Source organism: Chionomys nivalis, chromosome 1 (assembly GCF_950005125.1).
Source record: "Chionomys nivalis chromosome 1, mChiNiv1.1, whole genome shotgun sequence".
Taxonomy (NCBI): Eukaryota; Metazoa; Chordata; class Mammalia; order Rodentia; family Cricetidae; genus Chionomys; species Chionomys nivalis.
In genome coordinates, this window is record NC_080086.1 from 110,470,567 (window position 1) to 110,482,776 (window position 12,210).

Consider the following 12,210-nt stretch of genomic DNA (forward strand, 5'->3'; position numbering starts at 1 on the left):
TTTAGAGACAGTATGTGCAAAATGTCTCTAAAACAAAAGAAACAGCACTGGCGGTCTAATATTCCCTTCTACACGGGTTGTATGGGAAGTTCATCATTAAATGACTTAAAAATAATATAAAAATTAGTGCAGTCAAAATAATTACTTTTTAGCTGTGATGTGTATTTCCTTTTAAACATTTGCATCTTTAGCCAGTTGATATTTGATAAAGATTCTACATCTATATTTATTTAAGAGTGCGATATTATGTTCAATAAAAGCCTTAAAGGACATCCTTTTAGATTTTACTTCTATCATGCTTACAGATTTCCTCAGTCACATGAGCATATCTTGGTCACGGTTTATACCAGAGTAAGCAATTGCTGACCTCCAGGGCCCCAACAGAGCAATTAATCTCCATGTTTTCCTAGCCTCCTTGTTTGCTATTACATTCATATAATCTTTCAATAAAAAAAGACTGAAAATTTTAACATTATTTCAACAACAATAGAGAAAACATGAGACAATAAATAATTGGAGAGAACTAAGACTATGGGAGAGGAGATATAACCCTTACTCATTGATTATACTGCAGGAAAGTAAGAAGGTAACTAAATCTACATTGTCCTCTCCTCAAGATGCTAGAGGAAAGGAAATTGAAACAAGGCTGTACAAATCTACCTTCTCATACCAAAGCTAACATTTTGGATTATATGAACATCAAACAGTCGAAATTTAATCACTTATAAAATCTTCGCACAATATCTTTGAAGATTAGGCCCCATGAGAGAGTTTTCTGAAATTATTGTTTTATTTTGCTTTTAGTTTCTGTGATAAATGCCATGACCAAAAGCAACATAGTGAAGAAATGTTAATTTGGATTACACATCCATGTCACAGTCCAACACTGAGAAAATCCTCAACAGGAAAACAAGAAGAAGCCACGGAAGAACTTGATTAGTGGTTCCACTGTAGACTGGATCATGAGCAAATAACTTTCTTATTAGTAGAGGACCACCTAGCATGTGATAGTGGTGCCAAATATGTACTAGTCCCCCAGCCAACAATCAAAAGAATCCCTCACAGACATGGATGGTCACAGGCTGTACTGACCAACACAATTTCTAAATTGAAGTTCACTCTTCCAAGTGATGGAGGAAGGTCATTGGTTAACTAATAAAGGAACTGCCTTGGCCCATTTATAGGCCAGCCCTTAGGTGGGTGGAGTAAACAGAACAGAATGCTGGGAGAAAGAAGCCGAGTCAGGGAGTCGCCATGATTCTCCCACTCCAGACAGACGCAGGTTAAGATCTTTCCTGGTAAGCCAGCTCGTTGTGCTACACAGAATATTAGAAATGGGTTAGATCAATATGTAAGAGCTAGCCAATAAGAGACTGGAACTAATGGGCCAGGCAGTGATTAAAAGAATACAGTTTCCGTGAAATTATTTCGGGGTATAAGCTAGCCATGCGGGCGGCCGGGTGCCGGGGACGCAGCCCTGCCACTCCCACTGCAACAGAGTGGCACCCAACGTGCTAATGAACTCCATGTAAAACCTGAGAGGGCTTAAAAAGGACACAGAGAGAATTTAAGACAGCTTTTTGCTGTTTATGGGTTGCGTGCGGCAAAGAAATTGTCCTGACTCAGCAACAGGAAAAAAACTGGCTGTTTTAAAATGCCGGCTTTCTGCACTGTGCCACCATTTCAATCTCTGTCTGGCTCCTGCGGGAGAAAGAGTCTTTGAATGGAGCATTTGGAATAAAGTGCTATGATTTGTTAGATGGCAACTAGACTCACTCTGTGCCTAAAAGGAAGTCATTGCGTGCTGTTGCTCAGGGGCACCAAATGGGTCTGATGCAAGAGCGCTCAGCTCCACCATGCAGAACTCTGCTGGTCTCAGGCAGGAGCTACCGTAATTACCATAATAACAGCGCAGTTAAGGTTTGAACTGAGCAGGGCACAGGCGGTACCGTATTATCTGTACGTGGTGCAACTTAAGTTTTTAAGAAGTGCTTAACATTTTAAAAAATGCTCCTGGATAGTAAAAAAATTACAGATTCACAATAGAACTGATTCAGACACTGTTGGATGAATGTACGTAGGCTTTAGAGAGAGAAAAATATATATATAAAGAATAAAGTTAATGTCTTAAAAAAGGGTAAAGTCTTTAAAGAGACAGAGTACAGATAGTTAAAGATTAAAAGAAATAAAGAAAAATAAGCCACGTAAAAATGGAAAATTCACAGAGAGTCTGGATTCTTTATATTATTGTGTTTTCTTTAAAATTTTTGACTGTGAAGGAGCTAAGTACAGAGAGACATTTCATTATATGGGCTGCCAAGCTAAACCAGAATGGATATAAGGGTATTATGATTTCAGAATATGGGTCTAAGGATATGATGCTTTGGAGAGGGTCTTCTTTTGTTTTCACAGAGGATGCGACCCTGTGGATTTCTTCTATCCCAATATGGTATGATAGACCACGCCCTCCTGAAAGGTTACTGTGAACCCCTTCAAAAAATTACTTCACACAACTGCCAACCGAGATGACCCTGACACACAGGTCACACCATGAAAGATCTGAATAACAGCGCCCCCATTCAGCAGGAAGCAGTTTGGAGAGAAAACTGCGCCCATGTTCCCATATATTGTTTATAAATGTTCTTTTTTACATTTAAAGGGGGATATGATATAGATATGAATAATTTGCATTGGTGTGGATTTGAAGGTCAATTTTGTTATATGTATATGCATATTTCTAATCTTGATTAAGGTATTGTGATTGTGTAGTTCATTTAAAAATGTAATGTATAATTAAGAAATATAGATTAATGGATAATCATCAATAGTCAAGTTTGTAGTCATGTTAGTTAGATTTTCTAGATATATAGAGATATATTTCAGCTAGATAGGCATTCTTCATATCTTTCAAAGACTGCAGAATATGGCATTTAAATGTTTTAATAATTTAGGGCTTTTCATGACAATGAGATACGTCTGCTTCTGGCAGCACCAGCTACTTCAAGAGGAAGATGGGCACCGAAGAGGCTCCTTAAGGAGTTTGATAGCCATTTGGGCAAGAAACTGTTCTTGCCTGGACTGTTGCACAAACTGGACACAGAGAACCCACAGAAAGAGGACTGCTGAACTTGCCTAAAGGTGAGATGGTCTTTTGGGGTTCCTGACTCATGAAAGAGTCTGCGAGACATTCTGCAGGACACAACAAAAAGTGACTGAACTGTCTTTGGAATTTCCTGCTTGATGAAAATGTCTGCTGGATACTATGGGCCTGAAGGCTGAAGATGGATGCCCCAACGGTACAGAGGAACTTTGAGTGACTGTCCAGGCAGTGAAATGTCTCTGTCATTTCTAGAGTTTTGGATTTCTTGTTTACTTAGGTAATATTATATCCTTCTGGAGTCTTTGATGGAGTTGAAGAATGGATAGATAGTTATAGTTTTCCTTAGTTATGATAAAAGATAAAATAGATATAAATATTATAACTGTAATTCTTGCTTGATAACTCTTTGGCTATATGTAATCTTACTATGTTAAAGTGAAAGCCTTTTTTTTTGTTTAAACAGAAAAAGGGGAAATGATGGAGGAAGGTCATTGGTTAACTAATAAAGGAACTGCCTTGGCCCATTTATAGGCCAGCCCTTAGGTGGGTGGAGTAAACAGAACAGAATGCTGGGAGAAAGAAGCCGAGTCAGGGAGTCGCCATGATTCTCCCACTCCAGACAGACGCAGGTTAAGATCTTTCCTGGTAAGCCAGCTCGTTGTGCTACACAGAATATTAGAAATGGGTTAGATCAATATGTAAGAGCTAGCCAATAAGAGACTGGAACTAATGGGCCAGGCAGTGATTAAAAGAATACAGTTTCCGTGAAATTATTTCGGGGTATAAGCTAGCCATGCGGGCGGCCGGGTGCCGGGGACGCAGCCCTGCCGCTCTTATTACAACATCCAAGGGAACTTGGAATAAAATTGCAATAAAATTCATCAGTACACTATGACATCAAACATTCATTTTTTAAAGTCAATCTAATTTTCCAATACAAACTGAGTTTGTAAGAAATTACTTTGAAACCATAGAGATGACATTGTTAACAAATTCAGTACTCATTTGCACCACAGTGTCATTATTAGAGACTAGTCTTCAGTACAGGTCTGCTCTGTTGTCCTGTGACCGCCATATATATGCTATGGGACACATATGCCTAAATTTACATTGACACTCTTTCTTGTCATCTCCCACTCTCTCTCCTTCCCTCTACCTCACAATATGAAAATTAAGGCATGAATTATCCCTAGAGTTGGCTCACAGAATGAGTTAGAGTCTCTTGATCATTTCCTGTCACACATGATCGTTTGCCTCTCTGCCTGGGATTATGCAACGCAAAGGATATCAGTAGAAGTAAAGCAATGGGACTTTCTAACATAAAGAAGTCATAGGAATTAGACTGCATTCTTTTTAAATAATCGTGTGTGTGTGTGTGTCACTCAACATGGCTTCTTGGAAAAAGAACTTTGGTCATCCACGAGAACATAAGAGCTCTTAACTGCTATACATCTCCACACATATGTTGTTGGTAAGGTCATTGTTCTGTAGTATCCTCATATAACTACATACCAAGACATAAATTACTTAGGAAAACTGAAAATTATCATTTGTACATGACTGTGAATAGACATTTTTGCCATTTTAACACTCAGGAAGCTGAAGCCAGGGTACCTTCAAGGCAAGCCTTAGATAAACAGCAATACAATAATAAAACTGTTCAAAATGAAATTTACTATTGGTATTGAGGATATTTACGGACCTACCCATCAAAACAAATGGAAATTGAGCAAGACAAAACCTGACTAGAGATTAATTTCCAAGAGATGGAATAAGGTAATAAATCAGAATAGTCAAAAGACATGGCATAGAGGGATGATTAAGTTCCCAGAGTAGATACATATACATGTGCACTTCCAACAAGCCACCATGGTGAGACTCATCACTTGTTATGCAACACACAGCCCTTGCAGTTGGTGTTGGTGGTCAAATATGTATGAAAATCATCAAGACATTGGGTGACTTAAAAATCTACTGTGCTTAAAATCACCTGCCCAAAGCACACACAGATGATTATCTATGTGGACAATATCTCAGTGTTTATATTGGATGCAAAGTTGAAACTTTGTCAGTCTTGTGAGAGAAATATTCTGTGATATCAGCACACATAATGACAAAAATTTCTTGAGGAGGCACAGAGGTCACATTGCTAATTAGTTTCCCCTCTCTCGTCTTGTGATATTTTAAATTTATTAGTAGTGCATGCTCCAAAAGTAACAGGTTATATTACATCATGGAACTTTTTCTTACCTGTAGTTGAATTCCATTTGATTTATAATTATAAATTCTTATAGAAACATAATTAGCCTTGTTATCACCACAACCCCCAAAGGGAGTTTTAGTTTGTCCAAGATGAACCTCAAACATGTTGTGCTCTTTCTAATGCATCCTAATAGAATAATAACAAGGGCACATCTTCCAGTTTTCAACAGTTCATAGTAAAATTTAAATGTGGAGTAAGACTATCCTCGAGTTTTTTAGAACTCGTGTGTGAAATATTATGTGGTAATGAAATGAAAATGTGGTAAATATATACAGTGTAAAAATGTTACATGGATATAAGTGTTTAGGTTATTAAATTTGATTGCAGTTAGATGGGTTTTGGAAAATATCATGGGTGAGTGAACCTGACACAGAAGGAAAAATACTTACATTTTTTCTTGTATGCAGATCCTAGCTACAACATTTTCATGTATGTATTTAACCATATGTACAGGAAAGACCATAAAGATGGGGGTTATTAGAGGGAAGAAGAGTTTGTTATAACACATCACATAATATATTGGCAGAGAGTATAACAGTGGGTTAAAAGGTATAAGCAGAGGGCAGTTTTAAGATTTGAAGAATAGTGTGTGCATGTGTATGTGGCAAAAAGTCACAATGTCTATATCAGAGAGAAAGCTAGTTTGAAACCATGGTTAAAATATAGACGATTCAATGGCTATTTGTCCATTAGTGATCACTGCCGCCCCAAGTGCTATTGGTTACTAATGAGAAATTAGTACTAAGGTTGGCGCACATTCCTACTATTTTTTGGCCCAAGAGGAACCAAGGTATCCCTCAAATTTAGGTTATTGCCAATATTCATTGTTGCCAATTAGAAAGTTTTTGCTAAAGGAAGCATACGGTTTGGACACAGTACATTGAAAAACCAAGTTGTAACTTAGCTCGAATTTTTCATTCCGATAACTAGCTGCAAAATAGAAGCCCTTACTTTGCCACCTGGTAGAAAAAAAAATCCCAGTTATTACCAGCGGTAAATCTAGTGAACCACAATAACAACTGGTCAGAAAAAATATGTATTTTCAAACACTAGAATGAAATTTTTTTTTTTTTTTGGTTTTTTGAGACAGGGTTTCTCTGTGGCTTTGGAGCCTGTCCTGGAACTAGCTCTGTAGACCAGGCTGGTCTCGAACTCACAGAGCTCCGCCTGCCTCTGCCTCCCGAGTGCTGGGATTAAAGGCGTGCGCCACCGCTGTCCAGCAAGAATGAATATTAGAAGAATAAATCACTGCTTTTTCACTAGACTTGGGAAGACCACCAAAGACAAAATACATATGCAAATTTCTTAAACTACTCATTTTTATGTAGTTTATGAGTAAGAATGTGTGTATGTTTGTGTGTATGTGTGTTTGTTTGCCATGTGTTTGTACATGATTCCTGGGGCAAGAAAAGTATAAGTGATGTGTACAATGTGCAAAATTACAGTGTAACTCACCAAATGTGGGTGGTTGGAAAAAAATGTGGGCGTTTTGAAGGACAAGTATGTGTTTTTAGCAACATTGTGTTGTAAGGAGGCTGCTTGTTGGCTCCTAATTGCTCATCCTTGAAATAACCACACAGAAACTATATTATTTAAGTCACTGTTTTGTACAATAGCTCTAAATTCTTCTTGACTAACTTTTGTATGTTGATTGAACCCATCTCCATTAATCTGTGCATCACCATGAGGGTTGTGACCTACCAGCAACGTTTCAACACCTCTGTCTCTGGCGGTGGCCCCATGGCTTCTCTCTAACTCCTCCTTTCTTCTCCCAGCATTCACTTTAGTTTTCTCTGCCTACCTCTATTCCCTGCCCAGGTCCAACACAGTTTTTTTATTAACCAATGATATTCACAGAATAGAAGAGAATTCCACACCACCTCCCCTTTTATGTTCAAATAAAAAGATAGGTTTTAACCTTAACATAGCAATATTACATACAACAAAAGAGGTATTAAGCAATAATTACAGTTGCAATATTTATATCTACTTTATCTTTTTATCATAACTAAGGAAAACTATTGTCAAGTTGGGAGCATAGGCTCCTGCCCCTGGCATCTATCCCAGCCCCCAGGCCTGGTCTGGACTCCAAATCCCAGCAGGCCAGGGTATTTAAGTGATGCCCCAAAAGAGGAACACGTGATCTCCCTTTCTTCCTCCCGGGGGTCGTTTTTCTGCTGCTTCCTGGTTTCACTCTGGGGGCCACCCAAGAGTGCAGAACTCTCATTAAACCTAGATATTTTTCTTTTAATTCGGCTTGTTTTGATTTGGCTTGATAGGGAATTTTTGCATTGGCAAGGAGTTTGTGTTAAGAGATATTCCTAACATTTTGGAGGTTCCGCCGAGCTAGGGCAGGCTATGTGTTGAAAGGCCCCTAGTCTACAGTTTGAGCTCTCTACACCAAGCTTAAAACGGGCTTCTGGGCTACAGCAGCTGCATCTTGGTGGGTCCCTTTTCTTTTCTATGCTATAGGGTTTTGGGGGAACCCATTCGTACTTATTTTTGTCGTTTTCAGATTCCTGCTGAAGTCATGAGCTCACGCGGGGAATTCGAGTCCCAGATTGTGGTCAATTCCATGGGATTGGGCTTGGCTGAGGCAGAGATCTGTTTGTCCCAGGACTCCGTGCGTCTAATCTCCGCTGCCCCTTTTGGACCTAAGAGCCATTTGGAGGATGCTCTAAAATGGACTTAGGCCACTTGGTTGAGCATAGATTCTAAAATGGGCACTTACAGTTCAAAGCCATGTCTGCTGTTTCTCCTGTAAGCCTCTTACAAAAAATCTTTTAAAATTGAGCAAAGCTACAGAGAAACCCTGTCTTGAAAAACCAAAAAAAAAAAAAAAAAAAATTGAGCCTATCTGATACAAATAAACAGAGCTTACGTATGTATGTCCATGGTTTTTGGTCTCTGTGCATTCACCCCCACCCCCTTAGTAGCCATTGTCTTACAGCACCAGAGGCACTGGTCCCTCCCCCACTCTCTCAAGCCCACACTTCCCAACCCCCCCTCCTGCAGAGCAATATTCTTTCCCCTGCCTTTCCCAATTCAGAGGTTCAAGGTCAACTTCCACCTTCCCCTCCCCCTCCTACCTCACTGCTCCACTCCTAAACCCCCTCTAAGCACTGGGTTAGCCCCTTGCATGCTCCCTTTTCTCTTTTAAATCTCTCTCAGGTAGAAAAGCGGCCAGCTTCCTTTTCTACTAATCATTCTGCTTCCTCAGTCAGTACCAGATATTAGGAAAGAGTTTTAAAAAAAAAAGGTTGAGGATAGTCCCCAATCTCCTAAATGGGAATTGGTGAAAATGGCCTTTAAAGTTTTTAATGCCTGAGAGGAATCAGCTGAGTGACAAGACAAAGCTACAACAATCTACAGGCCCAGGCCTTAGCAGCTGCCCTAAGGTCACAGGAAGGGGTACAAGGGAAGCCAACCAGAGGGCTCTATCAAATGTGGCCTAAATGGTCACGTGGCATGATATTGCACTACACCTGCTCCAAGGTTGTGCCCTATCTGCTAGCAACCTGAACACTGGAAATTACAGTGCCCCCGTGCGGGCTTGTCCTCTATGCCAAGCCATGGAGGTCCGGCCTCATCACCATCGGCAAGTGAAACTGTGCCAGCCTTCAAATGTCTCAGCCTTGCAGAAGATTGACGCTGCCCAAACATGGTTTATCCCGTAACCCTCTCCTAGTCTAGGGTCATGCTACAAGTGGCAGATAAGTCCATTACTTTTATTTTTACTCGGGCCTTAAATTTCCCTCACCAATTTCAGCTATGGGGGTAGACGGGACCCGTTCCTCCCCACTTAAAACTTTGCCACTGCTCTATCATCTTGCAGGACATTTTTTTCTCATTCTTTCTTAGTGACACAGGCTTGCCCAGCACATTTACTGGGTGGCGATATCCTTAGCCGCTTCCCCAAAGCTTTGTTATGCTTCTTGAAGCCCCTTTTAACCCCACCATCTCTTCTATTTTACAGGTTCACTCCTCCTGCCAGATGTGTGCCCAGGCCAACCCACAAGGAGCTCTCCATATACACCAGGTTCGTGGACACCAACCGGGCAAAGATTGGCAGGTTGATTTTACCCATATGCCTACTCATAAAAAACTCTTTTATCTCTTAACACTTGTGGACACTTTTACAGGATGGATAGAAGCATTTCCGGTCTCCAGGGAAACAAAAGATGTGATAACTCAGGGTCATGGAGCTCATGTCAGAAGCTCTCAACATCTTTTGGACAATGGGACTCATCAAACAACAACTAACCAAGCTCTCCACTGAATTCAGGTTGTCTTGGCCCTCGCCTCAGGGCCACCCCACTTTCCCTTATGGGTCCGAGCCCTTTTGAGTTGCTTTATGGCAGGCCCTTTCTCCTTAACCATCACCCCTCAGTTCAAACTCCTCCACTGGTGGAATACCTACCCTACCTCTCCCTTTTAAGGTCCTTTCTGCTTTCACATGCTGACAGTGGTCTCCTTGCCTCAAGACCAGTGGACCCTAATGCCCCTAAACCTGCCCCACTATCCCCAGGGGACAGAGTACTCCTCAGTTAATTCCTAGGTCTCTCGAGCCTCGACGGACAGGACCTCACACGGTAATCCTCACCACCCCCTTGGCTGCCAAGCTCTTGGGACACCCATGCTGGTATCATTTCTCCAGGTTCAAGCGGACACCTACTCAAACACTTGGTCTGTCCAGCAGACAGGACCTTCCACCCTCCGGTTTTCCAGGATGTCACAATGAAGGGGCTACCTGCTCCTCATTCCGGCACACTCATCTTTAGTGATAACAATTTTTTCCTAGAGACCTGCCTTCTCATCTCCCCCAAGGAACAGATGCCTGCTGTCTCTGGGATGACAGTTCATGGGATGCCTTTCCAGCCACACCTCTCACTCAATGTGGACACCTGGCTCTCCCCTTCCCCACACTGCCCCGTGCCCATAGGAAGTAGCCAGATTTGAGTCTATGCCATTTTTTTTCCCAAAGAGAGCCTAAATGTTTGTCATAATTACCACTCCAATTTTCTGTCACCCCTTATATACAAAGGGCCTGGAATGTCAAGTTGGGAGCATAGGCCCCCACCCCAGGCATCTATCCCAGCCCCCAGGCCTGGCCTGGACTACAAATCCCAGCAAGCCAGGTCCTGACCCCAGGATATTAAAGTGATCCCCCAAAAGAGGAACACATGGTCTCCCTTCTTCCTCCCAGGTGATGCATTTCTGTGGCTTCCCGGTTTCCCCCTCGGGGCCACCTGAGAGTGCATAACCCCCATTAAACCTGGATATTTTTTTAATTCAGCTTGTTTTGATTTGGCTTGATTGGGAATTTTTGCATTGGCAGGGAGCTCGTGTTAGGAAATATTCCTAACAACTATAACTATAAATTCTTCAACTCCATTAAAGACTCCAGAAAAATATAATAATACATAAGTAAACAGGAGGTGGATTGTAAGCAACTTCCAAAACTCTTGAAATGACCGAGACATCTTGCTACCTGGACAGTTACCAAAGATCTTCTGTACCGTTGGGGCATCCATCTTCAGCCTACAGGGCCACAACATTTAGCAGACTTTTTGAAGAAGCAGAAAATTTCAAAGACAGTTCAGCCTATATTGGCAGTTTGTCAGTCATTTTCTTCTGTGCCCCAAACAATGTCATCTCTTTAGACCTCTTTTCAGGTTCTTTCTACTTGGTCTACAAGTTGTGACTGGGGAGGACATTGTGCATAGGGCAGAACATAATACTATGTTATATATAATAATCCAAAATGCCTTAGAGGATGTTTATATTTGTTATGGAAGGGGAGGGTGGTAGATGGGAAGCAGAGGGGGTACCAGTGAAGAGGTATGTAAAATAAGTGCAAAAAAATTATTTAAATGAAAAAATAATCATAAAATTATAAATGCTCAACTGATACCTCAGACTTATTACTAACTAGCTGTTACAACTTAAACTAAGCTATTCTCTCTAGCCACTTCCTGATTTATCAATGAAATGCTATTCAGCTACAAAGAAATATTCTATCAGAACACGGTTTGATAGAAGTGATCAACTAGAAAACAAGTGTGTTAACGCAGACTCAGAAAGCAAATTCTCTCTTCTCCTCTCTCATTGAATCTCCTAACTCCAAATCATCACACGTAAGAAGATAACCAGGAGTAATCACAGAACTCACATCTTGCCTTCCTAATGAAAACATAATGGAAAGTAAATCTTTTGCACAGGAATGGGCCAATAATAAAAGTTTTCAATATTTGAATGAGCTCCTTTTAAGCTGTTCATTTCTAAAATTTTTGCAATAATTTCCAGAAAGTATTTATGATATAAATTTCAAGTATTTAAAAACATTTCACAACATTACTATCATTTAAAATAACTGTTTTTTTTATAATTTTGCAATAACAGTTTCTTTTGGTTACATTTGGTTCTTTTTATCTGGGTTTCTGTCCTGTATCTGTGATGCATCAGAATAAAGCATCTTTGACAGGGAAGTGTTATATTGAGCTTGGAGATGCAGAGGGTTGGAGTCTGTGGTGGTGGATCAAAGGCATGGCAGCAACAACAACTGAGAACTCACATGAAAATCTAAAGTCAGCCGGGCAGTGGTGGCGCACACATTTAATGCCAGCACTCGGGAGGCAGAGGCATGTGGATCTCTGTGAGTTTGAGGCCAGCCTGGTCTACAAGAGCTAGTTCCAGGACAGGCTCCAAAAGCTACAGAGAAATCCTGTCTTGAAAAACCAAAAAAAAAAAAAAAAAAAAAAAGAAAGAAAGAAAAAAACAGGAATTATTGCATATATTGCAAGTGGTTTTCATTTTATATATAGAAAGTATTAGGAGCTAAATTACA